General features: G+C 34.8%; 1 pseudogene across 1 annotated transcript in view; it reads left to right on the top strand.

Annotated features, from left to right (window-relative positions):
* The window catches only part of LOC145293713 (1-deoxyxylulose-5-phosphate synthase YajO-like), a 59,961-nt pseudogene that overhangs the window by 7,969 nt on the left and 30,904 nt on the right, over window positions 1–21,088 (top strand). The window contains exons 2-3 of the transcript XR_013869753.1: window positions 12,556–12,704; window positions 16,273–16,435. The product of XR_013869753.1 is annotated as a 1-deoxyxylulose-5-phosphate synthase YajO-like (transcript). The remainder of the gene's footprint in view (window positions 1–12,555; window positions 12,705–16,272; window positions 16,436–21,088) is intronic.

A 21,088-nucleotide genomic window follows, 5' to 3' on the forward strand; every position in this document is an offset into this window, starting at 1 on the left:
TTTCCTTTTTCTCCATCAGAGACGTTTTATAGGGAGAAGACATGAGAATAGCAGTCTTCCCTTTCTGCTGCGACACTCGTTTAGTAATGTTTGCTTTGGGGAAGGGTATGAGGGCTTGTGGGGAAATGCTAAATGCTGATTCCTTGCGTTTTTGTGGTGTAGTGTTAGGGCTGCAGGCTGAGGTGGTGGGAAGGTTAGAGGCTGAAATGGTGGCATTGCTGGAGGTTGAGGCAGAGGTATGGCTGGAGGTTGAGGTGGTAGGACGGCTGGTGGTTGAGGCAGAGGGATGGCTGGAGGGTGAGGCGGTGGGCTTGAGGCTGAGGTCATCAGCAACAGCAGGGATATCTGTTGCTTCAGATGCAATAAAGTCAGCATCGGTAAAGATGCTTCTGTCTAAGGGCCATATTCTTGAAGTTGTTGATTGCATTTAGCATTGTTGCTGCCTGCAGATATGCTCGACCAAAAAAGGGTTGCGATTTGGAATTGGGTCACCACACGCCCTGGGTGTTCGCGCAATCAAATCCGAACCTGGTTGTCATAGAATGTGCTGAGCGGATTCATGAAAGCTACATCCAAGGGCTGCAGTTGATGTGTACAGTGTGGTAGAAGGCACAAAAGAATGACACCATGTTCTCTTGCGATGTCAATCAGCTTCACGTTTTTGGTGTGTGTTGCATGACCATCGACAATTAACAGCACACGCTTCTCCTTCGATGCTCTGGAAAACTGAACTGCCTCATCCATTTGATGAAGAGTTCTGTTTTAATCCATCCACTTGGCTGGCACTCAGCCCATGCTCCACGTGGGGCACCATCCATCAGCTCAGGTTTTAGGCGTTGCCGAGGAAATATCAACATCGGTGGCATGTATTGCCGAGCAGCAGAGCAGCATATCAACGAAGTTGCAAGCTGCCCCCTTTCTGCTGAAGTAACTGAACTTATCTGCCTCTTCCCTTTGGTTGCCACAACTTTAGAGAGAGACTTCGGAACCGTGGAAACACCTGTTTCATCACAATTCCAGATCCTGTCTGCATTCAGTTGGTGTTTGTCCACTACATCCTCAAGTAGGCCAAAGAAAGATGAGACTGCAGCCCGATTGAAGCCCATGGCTCGAGTTACTGAAGCTGCTTCAAGTTTTCTAAGTGACAGCTTGTCTGAATGCCGGGCCATAAACCCTCTGTACCAATCATAGCCAGCCACTCCCTCTTCGTGGGTGAATTTGCTGGACTTACTGTTCCTTTCGGCAAATTCATAGGCCAGTTTTCGAAGTTCATACGAAGAGAAACCAAACAGCATTCTTTCCATCTGATAAGCTTCTCTTCTTCCTCTTCTATGAAGACCGTTGCAATTGATCCAAGGGCTGAAAAAGAAGAGTATTTTTGTAAGGAATAATTATGAAAAAATAGTTTCTTTTTTCATAAATTAACATATGCAATCATACACACACGTCACTTACCCAAACATGCACGGATGCAAGCATGCTCCCATGCATAGGCCTACATCATTTTTATGCTCATCTCTCTCACACACACAGACATATGGAGCACACATTTGTAAGTTCACCTCTCTTCCCTCCCCCTCTCTTTAACAAACACACACCCATACACATGCATCCACTACATACACCCATGTTCATATATACACACTTTATTTCACCTTTTTCATACACAAATACAGAGAGAGACAGACGGGCAGAGAGAGAGAGAGAGAGAGAGATTCCTTTTTTAGGAAAAAAAAAACCTCGTATTTTTTTGCATACTTCCTCGACAGCACCAGGATTCTTCCTAAGCTTCGCCACTCTCCGTTCTATGGCATCTTTAGGTACACCGTACATTTCAGAAGCTTTTCTGTACTCATGGTCACCATTGAGGACAGCAACACAGCTTGCTACATATTGATCTCATCCCACGACTGGTGTGTAGTCTTCCTGACGTAATTTCTCACCATCCTGTGAAAACAAAATGCTATGAATTAGGCCTTCATTACAAAAATCGTAACATGGTTATCGTAGTAGTAGTTCTAGTACTAGTAGCAGAAATAATATTTTTAACTACTAATAATATTTTTAACTACTACTAATATTTTTAACTACTACTAATATTTTTAACTACTAATATTTTTAACTACTACTAATATTTTTAACTACTATTAATATTTTTAACTACTAATATTTTTAACTACTATTAATATTTTTAACTACTAATATTTTTAACTACTACTAATATTTTTAACTACTAATATTTTTAACTACTATTAATATTTTTAACTACTAATATTTTTAACTACTAATATTTTTAACTACTAATATTTTTAACTACTAATATTTTTAACTACTACTAATATTTTTAACTACTATTAATATTTTTAACTACTAATATTTTTAACTACTACTAATATTTTTAACTACTAATATTTTTAACTACTATTAATATTTTTAACTACTATTAATATTTTTAACTACTACTAATATTTTTAACTATTACTAATATTTTTAACTATTACTAATATTTTTAACTACTATTAATATTTTTAACTACTAATATTTTTAACTACTACTAATATTTTTAACTACTAATATTTTTAACTACTACTAATATTTTTAACTACTACTAATATTTTTAACTACTATTAATATTTTTAACTACTACTAATATTTTTAACTACTAATATTTTTAACTACTATTAATATTTTTAACTACTAATATTTTTAACTACTATTACTATTTTTAACTACTATTAATATTTTTAACTACTATTAATATTTTTAACTACTACTAATATTTTTAACTACTACTAATATTTTTAACTACTACTAATATTTTTAACTACTAATATTTTTAACTACTACTAATATTTTTAACTACTACTAATATTTTTAACTACTATTAATATTTTTAACTACTAATATTTTTAACTACTATTAATATTTTTAACTACTACTAATATTTTTAACTACTAATATTTTTAACTACCACTAATATTTTTAACTACTAATATTTTTAACTACTACTAATATTTTTAACTACTATTAATATTTTTAACTACTAATATTTTTAACTTCTAATATTTTTAACTACTAATATTTTTAACTACTACTAATATTTTTAACTACTACTAATATTTTTAACTACTACTAATATTTTTAACTACTACTAATATTTTTAACTACTACTAATATTTTTAACTACTACTAATATTTTTAACTACTACTAATATTTTAACTACTACTAATATTTTAACTACTACTAATATTTTAACTACTACTAATATTTTAACTACTACTAATATTTTAACTACTACTAATATTTTAACTACTACTAATATTTTAACTACTACTAATATTTTAACTACTACTAATATTTTAACTACTACTAATATTTTAACTACTACTAATATTTTAACTACTACTAATATTTTAACTACTACTAATATTTTAACTACTACTAATATTTTAACTACTACTAATATTTTTAACTACTACTAATATTTTTAACTACTATTAATATTTTTAACTACTATTAATATTTTTAACTACTAATAATATTTTTACTACTACTACTACGCAAATAAAAAACTTTTTTTTTACTATGAATTGAAGGTGCGATTAAAAAAAGATAAAACAAAACACGACACCTAACCTTAATGACCCTGTGAACATCTGGGGTAAAACGTCTCATTTTGCCCCATTGCTTTGTCCTATTTTACCCCATACGTGCTTGTTCACAAAGCTTCCAAACTACACGCTGCCAGGCTTAAGTAGGTCAAACTGATTAATCTATTACTATAGCACATAGAAATATCTGTCGGAACGTTAATTCTTGTTTGACAAATCTGTATCTTTTTCGGAAAGAACACGATTTCAGCAGAACCATAAAAAATATATCAAAATTTTGAATACTTACCTCTTTTTGATGTATAAAACAATGGTAGACGTTGGCGGCAAGGCGTTACCACATGATCTCTTGATCAGACTCCTCACGAAAGAGCTCTCTCTCTCTCTCTCTCTCTCTCTCTCTCTCTCTCTCTCTCTGTGTTTCAGTTATCTGTGGTGTCTCGTTTTACCCCGCTATCTGATTTTGCCCCAGGTTCCCCTATGCTGTAAAAAATTTAAAAAACGAATATTAGTTTATTTGAAGCTTTTTCTTTTAAATGGTAAAAAAGTTAGGATGATAATAAATTACACTTACATCGTGTTATATATAGGGGGATAGGGGGGAGGTAAAACTGGTGCGCGTTGGAGGTACCTAATGACATTTCTTGAAATTAATGACTGTGTAGAGGGGGAAGATGCCCCTTTTAGAGTTATCGGACATAACCGGGTGAAAGTACAAAACTGCCGGTTTTCGTCGCTGCCTAAAACGAATAGGGTTTGTATTACTATATGCAGATCCAAAAAAGTTGTCCAAAAACAAATATATAATAAATAAATGTAATCAAAGGCAAGATAAGTTACTTTTCTCCTTAATTGGATACTCTTTTAGTGTTTTTATTTAATGTAACATGTTTATTCAGCTCGAGAAACATACAGTGTTTACCGATGTATTGGAAAATTTAAAATGGCGCCTAACTCTCTTTTGAACACAGTAAGTTTGGGAAAATGAGTTAAAAATGAGAAACTATACAAAATACTGTTAGAAACCCACCAAATATATGTCAGCCCATGTCGCGTTAACATATTGAGCGAGTTTCTAACAGTATTTTGTACAGTTTTTTTTTTATTAACTGATTTTTCCAAACCTTACCATGTTCAAGAGAATCGGGTGCCATTTTTAATTTTCCAATACATTGGTAAACACCGTATGTTTTTCGAGCTGAATAAACATGCTACATTAAATAAAAAACACTAAAAAAGTATCCAGTTAGGGAGAAAAGTAACTTATCTTGCTTTTGATAACATTTATTTGTTATATTTGTTTTTTGACAACTTTTTCAAATCTGTGTATCGTAATACAAACGCAACGAATATAACATTTATTTTTTCAAAAAGTAGGGATCACTTTTCTATAAAAATTTAACATAAAATGAGCACCCACTTTCTGGCCACCTAGTGATAAGTTTTTTTGGTCTTTGGTGGCTAGAAAGTAAGTACTCATTTTATTTAAATTTATATAGAAAAGTGATCCTCACTTTAAAAAAAAGTAAAAAAAAAGACCAAGTTCTCTCCAATTCTCTCTCCTCTGATCTTGAGCACGTGATACAATGGGGAAAAGAGTGGCTGGTTACTTTTAATGCATCTAAAACTAAGCTATCTTTACATCATCAGTGTTTTGATCCTCATCTGACATAAATTGAAATGAATGGTTCTCGTCTTGGGGAGGCCTCATGTTTTGACAAGCTTCTGAGCTTGACCTTTACTCCTGATCTTAAATGGAACACGTACATCAAATCTGTTGCCAAGGCCACTGGAAAAATGGTAGGATCCTTCTATCGATCCAGTAGATATCTCACTGCTGATGCAATTCTCTATCTATATAAGAGCCAGGTACGATGGAGTACTGTTGCCACATCTGGGCAGGAGCTGCTAGAAAGGACTTCAATTAGACTTTGTAGCCTCGTAGATGTCCTTTTCTCTTCCCTGCAACCTCTATCTCACAGAAGAGACGTTGCGAGTTTGTCTCTGCTTTATCATTATTTCCATGGCAAGTGCTTGAATGAGCTTCAATCTATGGTCCCCCCTCGCCAAACTTTCACAAGAAACACTCATCTAGTTGAAAACACTATCAATAATTTCTCCCACTCTTTATCTGTGCCTAAAACTAAACGTAGATTCCATGAACAAAGCTTCCTTCTTAGAACTGCACGCCTGTGGAACTGTCTTCCATTTTCCTGCTTTCCAGCTGACTACAATATGGTTGTCTTCAAGTCCAACGTAAACAAGTTCTTGATGAGCCGTTCCATATAATGTATCAAATTTACCAAATTTTCATTACTAATGATTAATATATTGTCCAATTTCTACTGTACACTCTTTAACAAATTTACGAATTTCCATTACTAACGATTACTATATTGCCCAACTGATTACTGTACACTCTTAACCCTTATCCTCGAGTAGTCTCTGGGCCTTCATAAGTGGTGATGCCTATGTAAAAACGAATAAAAAAAAGTAATTTCTTCATATCATGAAAACTATTTAAAAGAAGCTTCAAATAAACTAGTAATATTAAAAAAAAAAATGAAAATTCAAGACCAAAATCAGGTTTACATTATCGACGCCTTAAAACAATGTTATGTAATGATCATTTTAAAGCCGTAAACACACCGATGTTTAAAAAAATCTAGCAAAAAATCATCTAACGATCAGATTTTCATGAAATTTTCAATACATATTCAATTTTAAATTAACTTATATTTTAATAGCCGTTTTTGTTAAATATGTGAGGGGAATTTTTTTTAGGTGTTCTAACCCCCTATATTTCATGTTATGAAAACTAAACAAAATACATTTAGGTTGAATAAAATTGCTGAAGTGTTTAAATATATATATATGAACCCTTTATTTCACTTACCTTGAAGTTGTGAATAAAAAATGGAATAATACAATATTATTATATAGAGATTTAGAAGGCTATCACAATGCGAGAACTGGAATGTAGTTGTCATTGAGGAAGAGGAAAACAAGTGGCAATTTGCAAATTAACATATGTATATATATATATATATATATAAATTGTGTTAAATATCTGTTACTTGAAGAGGTCTATTGTGTGTGACAGTTCCATTATATATTTCGGGGGAGTCCCTTTGTCAAATGGTTGATGTTACAGATCTATTCAAAGCATGCTGGATGGAAGAGTGAAAGCAAAAAATAAAATAAAAATGGCTGTGCAGAATACCGCAGCAAATATGTGAAGGAGGATATATGTATAGCGTGTTTGGAGAAATTAACATTATTGTTAGATTTTTTTTTTCTTTTTACAATTTGTTTTTTCCATAATCTTTTAAAATTTTATCTTATCTTTTTTCCTGTGTTCATTTTTTATTTGTAGGCATAATGGTTTAGCTTATTCACTGCCTTCCCCACTTGATCGTGTCTATTCTTATATTCTGTTTGGGCTAGTTTGCTGCATTTGCTTATTATGTAGTTTATTGTTTTGGCTCTTTGTCCACAGAGTCTGCATTTGCTGTTTTCTTGTGTCTTTCTGATCCTTACATTTATATTGTTGGTTCTAATCGTGTTATCTTGAGCAGCTATTATTAGGGATCTAGTTTCTCTGTTAAGGTTTCCTTTTTGTAGCCATTTCCAAGTGTTTTTGTTAGCCTCATTTTTTGTCATCCTTATGAATCATACATGTAGTGGATTCTCTAATTTTTTTGTTTGACTTACCCCTTTTGTCTTCTGTTTCTGTTTTGTTTTATTTTCTTTGTGTCTTTTGCTTCAGTAATTATTCTTTCAGTGTTTTGCATTATGTAGTTTTTTAATTCTTTTCTTGTGTCCCTTACGCAGTCTTCTATACACAACAACCCTCTTCCTCCATCTTTTCTTTTCACATAGTCAATCAGTATCATTCTTTCGATGCAGTGCATTATGCATAGTCATGAGCTTCCTGGTCTTTTGGTCAAAATGCCTCGGTTCTTCTTTGTCCATCCTATAAATGGTCCTGAATATCTTACTAGTTTTACAGTTTTGATGGTGTCTGCTTCTAAAATCCCCAAATATTTGTAGCTATCATGTTCACTTAGTGCCCTTATCTCCGTTTGGTTAAGTAGTATCATACCTTGCGTTCCTTCCAGTTTTTCTCTCTTCATAATCAGCAGCGCATATTTTTTCATGCCGAATTCCATTTGGATATGCTGACTGAAGATTCTGGTTGTGCTTATTAGTGTGTCTAATTCCTTCTTGGTTTTTGCAAATAACTTCAGGTCATCCATGTACATTAGGTGGTTCATTCTTTCATCTGTATTAGTGAACTTGTATCCGGTTTGGCATTTTCTTAGCATGTTGTTAAGGAGCATCATAACTATGATGAGTAATAGCGATAGGGAATCACCTTAGAAGATACCTCTTTGTATTTTAATCTCAGCTGTCAGTTCAAGTCTCCATGTTCTCGTTGCATTTTATATTAGATTGGTTATATTACCTGGTATTTTGTACATTCTCAGCCATTCTGTTATTCATACTTGTAGGATTCTATCATACACTTTCTTGTAGTCGATCCATGCTAAGTTCTTTTTTCTATTTTTTTACTTTCTTCAGAATCCTTTGGTATATGTATAATGTGTCATGGGTTTCTCGTTTTCCTTTTTGGTATCCTTTCTCTTCCTCGGGAAGTAGTCTGTGATTTTTTTTATTACATTTTCACTCCAAGGCACATTGCCACTTTGATGTAGGGACATAAGCTACAGGAGTACTATGTAGGGAGTTGAGCAGCAAGATGTCGGTTCAGGTTACACTTGAACTTTTGCATGTCAGTACAGTTGGAGAAGCAAGAACCCGGAAGGGAATTCCAAAGCCTAGCGGTTCTGAGGAAGAAACTACTGGAGTAGAAGGCTCTCTTACATCTAGAAATCTCTACTGTGAAGGGACTCATAAATTTGTTTCCTCAGCTGTGCTGTTAGTATTTTTCACATTGTAGGTAATAGGCCTGTAATTGATGAGGATGGTTTCTTTCTCTGCGTCTTTTTGCACCAAAGTGGTTTTATCTTTGGTCATCATTTCTGGTACTTGTGCTTCTTGGACACATCTTTTCAGGTTCTGACTAAGTCTTTCATGTAGTGTTGTGAATTTTTTAAACCCATAGTCATGTATTCCATTGTGACCAGGTGCTCTTCAGTTTACCATTTTTGTTATAATTATTCTTATTATTATGAATATTGTTGTTTGTTTTTCTTTGACAGTAACACAAATTTGTATAATCGTGAGAAAAAAAATACATTTTTTTTTTCGACGAGGGAAGGTACAAAATAGTTAACAGAAATCCCTTCTAATGTTAAGAATGGTTTTCTAAATAGTACTTTATTATGTAGAAACTCATTTTTAACGTGGGATGGGCTTTGTTAACTATTCTGTTCCTATAGTTTTCTTATTTTGTATATCAATCGTCGGTTAATTTAATTTTTCTTTAATTTTTTTTTTTTGTTTGTCAAAAACGTGATGACACGACAACAACCACGGAAAGCAGTAATTGCTAAGAATGCAGTTAGATTTGGAGTTCCTATCCTGTCACGGTTACCTCCTGACGAAGGCCAGAGAAATAGTTGGCCGAAACGTTGTGAAAAAAAAAAAAAGCTGAGGATAATAGTCCACAATAAAAATAAAATTTAATAAAGTAATACTCATCTCAATGAATTCCAATTAAATGATATACAATCGTCGGTTCTTTTTAATCTTTTATGAAAATTTCAAATAGAATTAACAACAAACAAATGCAAAAGAGGTTTGATAAAAAAAAATCTTGTCTCACAATTTTCAATCAACTATATTATATACAAGTAAAACATTTAGAAATTTTAAAAGAATCAGAATAAGTATTTGTATCGGAATCAGGAATTTAGGACAGAATCAATATTTTATTTACTTGTGAACCATCATCCTCATCTTTAGTTGTTGTTTCACAACGTTTCGCCCAACTCATCCTCTGACCTTCATCAGGTGATTAACCATGACAAGATAGGAATGCTGAATCTCTTAACTGCATCTTCAGTAATTACTGCCTTCCATAGTTGTTGTCATCTCATCACGTTTTTGCCACCTAAGCCTCTGGGAAGGATTTAAACCGCTATCTTCAATGTTCACCTGGAACCATAGAGATTCAACGTCTCTATCCACTGCGCCATGGGCCCCCAAGGACAATTAGAGTTTTTGGTCTTATATATCCATTTTTTTTTTTTTTTTATCTGGTCTTCTATCATCGGATCTGTACTGAATGTTATATTATTTTTTATTATTGGAATCTTTTTGAGATGAGTATTTTATACATTTGTTTATTTGTTTATGATTTGTTTGTTTATTTTATTTTATTTCTATTTTTATTTTCATTTATTTATTTAATTTTTTTTTTAATTTTTAAAAAATTTTTTAATTTTTTAAATTTTTTTTATTTAAATTGCTCATCTCAAAGATTCCAATAATAAAAAAAAAAATAGAATCAGTTATCGTATCGGAATCAAGAAAATTTTTTGAATCCTTCAAACACTACTAAAAATTAAAGGAAAATACAAAATATTCATATAGTGTCTGTTTTGGATTACTTGTGAAAAATGATTAATGACAATGGTAAGCAACAAGAAATTTGGGTGATATTGAACTTTCTTGCCTGGTGTGATTTCGTTTCGTTTATTTTCCATTTTTATATTGTCTCCTAAGATATGACGTCAGTTTTGTACTCGATATTTATTTTAGGAGGAGGAAGTGAAAGAAAGAAAAGGGATAGAAAATTCAAGGATGTTCTCGTGTCCAGAGGCAGAAACTTGGAGTGTCCCCAGAGTAGAGGTTTTTATTGAAGTAGTCGCACCTGGGGGTGGGGGGTGGGGTGATTCCATGAACAGAGAACGAGAGGAGAAAGGTCTGCCTTCTTTGGTGGTCTGAGCTCTGCTGGCTAGTTCCTGACAGGGTAATTACTTCCTTAAGGAACATATAGGATTAATGCGCCCTAGTGTTGCGTTGGATTAGAAGAGATGACGTATATTATATATTTGTTATATCATAAAGGGGATCGTGTGTAATTGTCTAATCAGGGTTAACCTTATGTGATTGTCTAGTTGTTCTGTCTATTTGTTCATATGCCGTTGTGTGTGTGTGATACATGTATTTTTTTCAGACATACCTTCTGCGTCTTAGATGTTGGTCCATCTGGAATTTATCTCGTCTTGGAGGGGAGACCTGGTACCTGTTTTGGATGAATATTCATTCACTCCAACACAATGAATTTGTTTTAGTTTTTATTTCACTTTCCAGATGTCTCGCAGAATGATGGAAAGTGAATCTCTGGCTTGTATAGTATTCTTGGCCTCGTTTCTACACACGTCAGCATCCCCCCCCCCGTGAAGGGGAGGAGATGTCTATGATAGCCGTCCGTCACCTTCTACGCCCAAACCAAATCTCCACGATTCAGCTAACCTGATCACATGATTCGCACACGCAATCCGATCAGCTGATCTTGACTTCCGGTCAACGTGTCTACAATATAATTTACACTCTCCCTCCCTCTCTCTCTCTCTCCCTCCCTCTCTCTCTCTCTCCCTCCCTCTCTCTCTCTCTCTCTCTTGATCCATTCTCTAACATTCCATCTATCCTTATTTCTCTAACACTAGTAGCTGACTGGTCAGTGCGTGGCCGCATCAGTCAGCAAGGGGAGCATTAATCCACAAGAGAAAATAGTTTATGGTGACTGCTACATCAACCCCTGTTTAGGCAGAAAGCCGACAAAGAAAACAGTAGCATTTCTAAGAAAAAAAAAAAAAGAAATAGCAAATAGGAAGGTCTATTCAATTTACAGGGGAAAATGTTTATTTTGGCAAAGTGGGGGGGGGGCAAAAAATGTCTTTTCTGTGAAAAGTGTCTTAACATGTTCATTTTGGAAGGAGGGGAATAAAGGCAGAAATTGTACCAAAGTTATTTCTTATATGTACAGTCTTGCACAATCTCTTTGACCATGCCAGGAAGGAAGTGTATTTCAAAATCTCCAGCTGCAAGACTTCGCTCCTGCTTGTGTTGGTTGCAAATCTGTCTGCTACACGTTCATGATGAATGCCCTGGAAAAGTCACTTCTGATGAATGCTTACCAGGCTTAAAATATCTTTTTCTGAAAAAGCTAAGCTGGTTTGCTTATTTTAAAGCTGGTAAACATTAATCAAAAGTAACTTTTCCGGGGCATCCATCATCATCATCATCATCATCATCACCATCACCATCACCATCATCATCACCATCATCACCACCATCATCATCATCATCATCATCATCATCATCATCATCATCATCATCACCACCACCATCATCACCACCACCACCATCATCATCATCATCATCATCATCATCATCATCATCATCATCATCATCATCATCATCAGATCAGTTGAAGAATAATGTAAACATGGATTGGGCAGAACTTGATTTTAATCTCGTCAGAACATTTTTGCAAAGATGGTATTTTTATTCCTATTTATTGTAATCATGTTTGCATTGAATGACCGTGTGAGAGACAAAGCAAGAGTCATTAAACTCTTGCAAGGAAGAGAAATTGTGTGAAACATTCCAAGCAATACAAAGAGACCATATGTAGGAACCTCATCAAATTACTTTCATAGCAGGTGCTTCACTGAGCTTCGTAATATGGTTTCCCCTGTAAAACATTCACATTAAAAACTCGTCTACTTACAACCACTGTCAGTAAATTTTCTTTCTCTTGTTGTGTACCTCGAACAATCATAATTACAAATTCTTTATAAATATTTCTACCAGTTATAACCATCATTACAAATCCCATTCAGTGGTTTTTGTCGAATCATTTGTAAAAGACAAAAAAAAAAAAGAAAAATGAATATTCTGAAAACTGATTCTCAGTTTTTTTGTTTTTTTTTTAAATATTTTTATTGTTTTTTTGTTCCCACGCAGAATCAGTTGAATATTCCTGGCTGCACAAATGAGGAAGATTTACATAAAATGATGGATGTTTTTGCAGAGTCTGGAGGGAATTTCTTTGACACGGCAGATGTTTATGGCAATGGAGCATCGGAAAAGATTATTGGTACTTGGTTGGCAAAGTAAGTATACGTTTTTTTTTTTTAGGGGGATACTATTAGGGACATAAGCTATGGGGGTACTATGTAAGACGTTGGGCAGCAAGATATCGGTTCACGTTACACTTGAACTTCTGCATATCCATACAGTTGGGGAAGCAGGGACCTGGAAGAGAATTCCAAAGTCTAGCGGTTCTGGGGAAGAAACTACTGGAGTAGAAGGCTCTCTTACATCTAGGGATCTCTACTGTGAAGGGGTGGGATTTAGCTGCTTTTCGGGGGTATTTACGTCGAGGGAGCACAAGTACTTGCAGTTCATCAGAGCATTCACCATTAAAATACTTGTAGAACAGGCAGAGGGATGCAGCATTTTGTCGATGGGACAGAGGCTGAAGCTTAGATGACAGTTCAGGGCCTATCAGGTTGACGTTTAAACCTTTTATATGAAGGGGGTACATTAGTTACTTGGTTAGCAAAGTAAGTATACGTTTGAACCTTTTACGTGAAGGGGGAAGGGGTACATTGGAATGCTTTAAAATTAAAATATTTAATCTTGGATTCATTTTGCTTGGATTCTTCGAACTACAGTTCTTGTTTTAAGTGTTATTTGCACAACGTTTTGGTCGATGCAATCTTCGACCTTCTTCAGATGTATTTTGTTGAACTCGGGAATCTTTGTCGAACTCAGGAATCTTCATTCATATTATTTGGATTCTTCGGATTACTGCTCTCATCCTGAGTGATTTTTCACAACGTTTCGATCGATGCAATCTTCGACCTTCTTCAGGTGTATCTTGTCAAACTTGTGAATCTTTCTGTTGAACTCGGGAATCTTTGTCAAATTCGTGAATCTGTACAGAATTTGAAACAGAACCCTTTATTTAATTCACAAAGGTAACATGCTTCCATTACTGAGTTTGATAACGTTTTGGCCAATGTAACCTCCGGCCTTCTTCAAGCGTATCTTGTCAAACTTGGGAATCTTTCTGTTGAATTTGAAGATCTGAGATTTTGAACAGAACACTTTATCTAACCTAAAGGGGTTACATGCCCTGGTTTCGTCAGCCATGATCAGATAGAAGTCTTAAGTAATTCGCAAATTGTATTAATATTATTACGTGCAGTGAGTATTGAACATTCAATCTTCAGAAGAGTCTCACTTAGAACTGAATTTTCACCTAGTACTTTATCCATTACACCATGGGTCTACAGATTCCTGAATTTGACAGAAGGCATATAAAAGATACAGAAAACAGAGATAAAGGATAAAATAATATACAAAAACTAATTTCTGGTTTTAAGAAGCCAAACACAAAGCCACAATTTGCCCAAGCATGGAGTATTGTTGCCACATCTATCACGTGTCTCTCATTCTTAGATAGGATCCAAGAAAGCGCCTCAAATCTAATAGGTCCGGATTCGGACTATTGCTCTTATTTTGCATGTTATTTGCACAACGTTTCGATCGATGCAATCTTCGACCTTCTTCAGGGGTATCTTGTCAAATTTGTGAATCTTTCTATCAAACTTGGAAATCTTTGTCAAATTCGTGAATCTGCACAGAATTTCAAACGGAAACCTTTATTTAATTCATGAGGGTAGTATACTTCCATTACTAATCTCAACAAAAATACATTTGGAGGTTACATCAACCGCAACTTTGAAAATAATACTCAAAATAAGAATAGTAGTCCAAAGAATCCAAATAATGTAAAGTTGCAATTTAAAAAAAAATTTTTTTATTGAACCTTAACCCCCTCCCCCATCAATAATTTGAATATGTTTTGCAATTACAAACAAACAAAAAAAAGAAATAAAAATCCGGGTCAGCATTTTTTCTTTTTTAACAAAAGTTTTTATTACACACTAGCATTTCAGCCCAGCGTTGCCCGGGTGTTTAGAGGTGTATGTTGAGCAAAAAAAAAAAAAAAAGTGGTAGTAGGAAGGTAGGCTTGAACCCGTATTGTGAAGTAGGAAAAGAATGGGGAAAAAACCTGACGTCTTTGCTGTTACGACCACCGTCAAACCAGAAATGACGTAGGTTTAAATTAAGGCTTAACAATCGAAAAGAGGGAATGACTTTCAAAATTATCGGCGAAAAAAGCGACCCCTCCTTGTAGAAAAGTGCCCAGTTGAGGGTGAAGAAATTAATGTTTTTAGCCAATTTTTTTGTATTTATCGTCTGAAGAGTCGAGCTTCAAAACGATACTAATCTTGTAAAAATCCGTCGCCTCTGTCGAAAGTTTTAGGCAGAAATGCAAACATACATACATTTATATATTGGTAGCTCAAATTTTCGACCAAAACGGATTAAAAAGCTTGTCCTATTTCTGAATACCCTTTATGTAAAATTTCAAATGATTATTCCAGAAATTGTCTGAGTAATTGGGTAGAGACAGCAGAGGTCAAATTTTTTTCTTTAACTTTGACCTCCATTATGACCCCTTAACATTTATTGTTTTGGGCTCAAATCAAATTAAGTTAGATTCATATCCAAGGAACCTATATCTAAATTTCAAGTGTTTAGACACAAAATTGGCAGAGGAGTTTGGTAGAGTTCTCAAAGGTCAAATCGTTGAACTTTGACCCCTTAACAGCCAAATTTATGGCCGAAAACGAATTACAAAGATTTTCCCAAATCTCAACACCCTGTATATCAAATTTCGAGTCTGTAGACTGAAAATTGACAGAGTTATTGCGTAGGGAAATGTACACACACACACACACACACACACACACTTTTATACATAGATTACTTTCCTTTTTCAACACCACTTAAAGTCTCTCACTTCTGTGTTTATTTTTTCTTTTATTCCGGCCACAGCCAGCCCATTCTCGTCCTCAATCTCGATTTTAAACGTCCATTTTCTCCGACATCGACTTTTTTTTTTCTCGACTACATAGTGCATTTTTTCTTTTTTTCCTTTTTTTTTCTCGTGCCCAGTTCCTAATTTGCATACATGCATTTTTCAGTTGCTGCTGCTAATCTCTTCACAAACCAGCTAGCCTCTGCTGCTGCTGATACTTTCGCATGTGCTCATATGCACTATGTTGCAATAATATGATTTGTCAATCTCAGAACTGTTTAATCTTGGAGTATTTATTTACTTAACCTCCAAATTTGTATTTTAAGGGTTTGAAAAAATGGAATCATTCATTGTTCATGCTTCTGCTTTGTGGACAGCTCATCAGGTGATGCATACCACATCCAGAATTAAAACTACCTTAGATCAAAGCATTCAGACAATAAGTGTATACATTTTCCAATTTACATGGCTTGTTGCACTTTGCTATTTTTGCCTATAAATTTCATTTTATTTGATTTGATAAGTTTGAGAAAAATGTCTACTTTATGTATGTTTTTCACATCCAATTTTTTTTTATCTAAACTCTTATATAGGATGGAATGATAAAATTGTCGTTATAGAAAAGACGACATGATTCCATTTCCTTTTGATGAAAATCGGTTTTCTTTTTTTGTTGCTGACCGTCTACTAGTTGGCCTATTGCGTACACATCCCAAAAGCAATAGGAGCATTCTATCATATCTACAAATATTTTGATAAAAATTTTCTGTTTTGTCTCTTTCCAGAAATCAGCGGGAGCGATATGTGATCGCAACCAAGTGTAGGTTTCCTTCAACCATTTTCAAGCCGGATTTCCCTAATTGTTGTGGCTTGAGTAGAAAGCATATCTTTCATTCCGTGGAGAAAAGTCTTCAAAATCTGCGAACCCATTACATCGATTTGTATCAGGTATTCTTTTAATGCTTTAAAAAACCACCACTCCTAGTTACAAGTAGTGTATTTTGGCAATAATAACGTTTGGGAAAACAGCACTAACAATTAATATAAATGTAGTTCAATTGGTGAATGAAAAAAATGGATAAAAACATGAATGTTGTGAATGGGTCACCAGTTAGCAAGTGCTAACTCAGCAACAGAAATTCAGGAATGAAACGAGAAAACATGAACTAACAAACAAAATATATTTATATTAACAATTTTACAGTAATATAAAATATACTTTAAAAGACCAAATTTTGTTGAAGTTTTAAAGTTCTTAAATAAGAAGTAAAGAAAAGCGTCAAAAAGTTTGTTTCAAAGTTTCTTTGTGTGTGTGAGAGAGTTTACTTTCTAGATTGCTGAGTTCATTGGAGACATAGCATCAGGCATAAAAAAATTTCAGCGTGAGGCATTCCAATCTTCTAGGATGGGCATTGTTGATGCTGAGAGTCAAGATACATCACGGTCCTGGATATGACCTTAAACTATATCCAGTGGTGAGGCCCAAGCTTGCGGGCTTTGGGGAGTGTGGAGCCATCCTTTAATTGCCATTGCTCCCAGGTCCACTCTGACCCAGAGTGGTAGTACCTGTTAGGGTCCCAACTATGGGTTAAATAGAAACGGACTTGAAAACAACAAATATATTCTATTAAAGTTTTTCTTCAAAATGTTTGGATTTGACATTAAATAACCTGAAAAGGGTTGATATGCCGTAAGACAAAAATGACACACATAACAAACATCGCATGTGTCACCATGAAAGAAAACTGATTTCGTTTCTTCAAGCCACTGTTTTATAGTTCTTAAGTTCTCATCTGTTAATCTGACACAGGATTCTTACTTTTGGAGTTTGAAACGATTTGCATTTGTTGAAAAATATTTGGAGTCAACACATTCTTGTAAAAACCAACTTGCTTTTGAAGTGATCAAGAAAACGAATCTCAACGAAGCAGAAAAGTACTATTTGCTTTTTAGCATTCATCGAAATCACATCATAATTCAATCATTACAAATGTACAAATAACACAAATGCTTGTATGAATGTGATTCCCCATTTTGGACAAACAAATCTGCATAACAAAATGCTTTGTTAGATTCTAGACTTATATATACATTCAATGTAATTTTTTGTGCATGCATAGGAGAGATCAATGGCAATGACTGTGAAGTACAGGACATTAAGAGTAAAATAATGTGTTTATTTTATGAGCCTTGGGATGTTGCGACAGAAAGACTTAGTCTTTGCTGATACTGTAGGACTAAGTCTGTGTGGGTATATTTGTCAAAATCGGTTTTGCACGCTGTCGAGTCAGGAAAGAATGCTCTGATCATAATCTTGTTATTGTTGGAAAATTATATGTGAGTATTTGGCAGTGTGGCATTGTGTATTGGTTTACCTAATTCTTGTTCGTGCTTGTATAACCATGATTAGAAATTTTGTTTTGGTTTGCTTCACTCTCACTAGTGTGTAAGATTGTGTGTGAAAGGAAGAAGGCTTGTACGTGAGTTATTTCCACCTTGCCTCCTCTGGCCAAAGAATGAGGGCGGGAGATGTTGAGCAAATATTGTTGGGTTCTTCACAGCAACCAGCTGTTTAAGTCTTTCTCTATCTTTTGACTGTTTATTTCCTAGTTTTAGAAAGAAATCTTGACACTGCAAAAGCATGTAGACCTGATATCATCCCAGCTGTGCTATTAAAAAAGTGCTCCGCCGAAGTAGCTCCAGTTCTCTCCAAACTTTACAGCAAATGCCTTAATGAATCTTGCTTTCCTACCTGCTGGAAAATTGCTTTTATATAGTACCAGTTTTCAAGAATTCTGGTGAAAGAACTGACCCAGTAAATTATCGCCCCATTAGCCTCCTCCCACTTTTCGCCAAAATATTTGAGACCATAATTAACCAAGCTCTAGTCCATCACCTTACAGATGCTAAACTTCTGACTGATCAACAATATGGATTTAGGCAAGCCCATTCCATAGCAGACATCCTAACTCTAATCTTAGAATGTATATACCATTCACTGGATAAAGCAGGGGAGGGTAGAGCGGTAGTTCTAGATATATCTAAGGCTTTTGACAGGGTATGGCATGAAGGTCTTCTCAGGAAAATCAGATACGGTATCACTGGAAGAATCTTTAACATAATTAAATCCTTCTTAGATAAGAGAAAAATCCAGGTTGTCCTCGACGGTCGTACATCTAAACAATATGATATAAATGCGGGAGTGCCTCAAGGGTTTATTCTTGGACCTCATTTATTCCTAATATTCATAAATTACCTCCCTGACCAAATTATCTGTGAGATGGGTATATATGCTGATGACACTATGCTCTATAACAGACACAACAGGAAAACAAATGAACACATATCTAAAGAAATGCCAGAAACACTAGAGGATGACCTCTGATCTGTAGTGGAATGCGAACGAAAATGGATGGTCACATTCAATGCTGCCAAGACTAAACTTATTTCCTTCAATAATTACAATAAATCTTCTCTACCACCAATAGCAATGGCCAAAGACTCTTTATCTGAAAGTACATCTTTTAAACTCTGCGACCTAACATTCACAGGAAACCTGAGTTGGAATAATTACATTGAGAGCATTGCCAGGACTGCTGTGAAAATGGTAGGTTCTCTCTACCATGCTAAAAATCTACTAACGCCCGAAAGGATCCTGCACCTCTATAAGGCCACCATTCGCCCATGTATTGTTGCCATATTTGGGCTGGTGCATCTGCTACTAGTCTCTCACTCCTAAACAAGATTCAAAAACATCTAAGCTTCAGCCTCTGTTCCATCGATGAAATGTTGCATCCCTCTACCTGTTCTACAAGTATTTTAACGGTGAATGCTCTGACAAACTGTAAGCACTTGTACCCCCTCGACGTAAATACCCCCGACAAGCAGCTAAATCCCACCCCTTCACAGTAGAGATCCCTAGATGTAAGAGAGCCTTCTACTCAAGTAGTTTCTTCCCCAAAACCGCTAGACTTTGGAATTCCCTTCCGGGTCCCTGCATCCTATACTGTACTGATATGCAGAAGTGTAACGTGAACCGACATCTTGCTGTCCAACTCCCTACATGGTTCCTCTGATTCTAATGTCCCTGATAGTAGCCCCATCATCAAAGTGGTAATGTGCCTTGTTTGGGGTGAAAATGTAAAAAAAAAAAAAAAAAAAAAAAATTGATGGTCAGGCTCGTCAGTTATGGAGATAAAGAGACATGAATTGGGGGGAGGGGGCGGTTGGTTTCAGATAAGGAATGCGACTGCACACGTCAGGTCTGTGTTCTCTTGTCTCTCTCGTCTTTCCCATCTGACAACATTTGTTTTTGTTTATATATAACTTCAAGTCTTTTGTTCTGCCAGGATAGACGTCATGGTCAAATTCTGAGACATATTTGCGAACCAGGTATTTTCTGGTGTCGTCCGACTCCAAAACTCTGCACTACCCTGCCATAATCAGTGGTTCCCAACCTTTCAGATATGGCGATTTATTTTAGAACAAGCAATGATGAAGCAACCCCAACCCTTAAAATATTTTAAAATATTGATTACTATATTGTCCTTTTGACTACTCTACACTCTTTAACCCTTATCCTTGAGTGGCCGATCGGCCTTGATAAGTGGTGACGCCTATGTAAAAAAAAAAAAAAAAATCTTACATATTTAATCATCTTTTGTACAACGAATTGCCATATATATCATGATTATTGAATTATTATTTATTTGTGAAGTAACAATACATTCTATAAATTCATGATTAATTTTAAATTTATTCACGACTCCATTTGGGAACCCCTGTTTTTTGCAAAGAAAAAATAATCTGTTGGATTATTCAGCTGCTGCTGTTTCACATGCACAGTCATTGTTCATCGCTGGCAAAAGTGCATTGAGAATGGTGGTGACTGTAGAAAAATTAATTCTAAAGCAGAAAATGGCGCTTATTTAAATGGTTTTGTAACTCTTCAAGCTTTTGAGTTAAAAAATAGAAGGCTTTACTTTTGGAAGCACTCTCGTATATTTTAAAATTAAATTTAATTAAAACAAAATGTATAATTATTTTATTACAAAAATATTTTTTTGATTGTATTTTGTTTGACATGATTATTTTCTTAATACTTTTAGGATTTTTAGACAGGAATAGTCATTTGATCCCATTAATGCTGATAGCCGACAATTTATGCGTAATTATTGATGGCCTTTTTATGTGCCATCGAATTCAAAGAGAGAATGCACAATATTATTTTTCGTTCAGATTTCTAAATCGAACACAACTACGATAATTCAATTCGACTAATAATGCATGGCCTAAAAGTTTCATCTCTGTTATAGATATTGACAATGTGAGACTCTAAGAAAGTAACTTTTGTCATGGATGTCTGTCACAATCAGAGATGCGTCATTGGATACTTTGAAAAAGTGCATTGCGAATGATGGTGACTATGTAGAAAAATAAATTCTGAAGCACAAAATGTTTGCTTATTTTAATGGTACCACTCCCGTCTTTGTAGGTCTTCAACTTTTTAAGTTAAAAAAAGAAAATAGTAGGCTTTACTTTCGGAATGACCCTCATGCAAAGAACAAAAAAGTATTCATCTGATTATTTGTATGACAATAT

Source organism: Euprymna scolopes, chromosome 15 (assembly GCF_053919585.1).
Source record: "Euprymna scolopes isolate OS-2025 chromosome 15, ASM5391958v1, whole genome shotgun sequence".
NCBI classification, from domain to species: Eukaryota; Metazoa; Mollusca; class Cephalopoda; order Sepiida; family Sepiolidae; genus Euprymna; species Euprymna scolopes.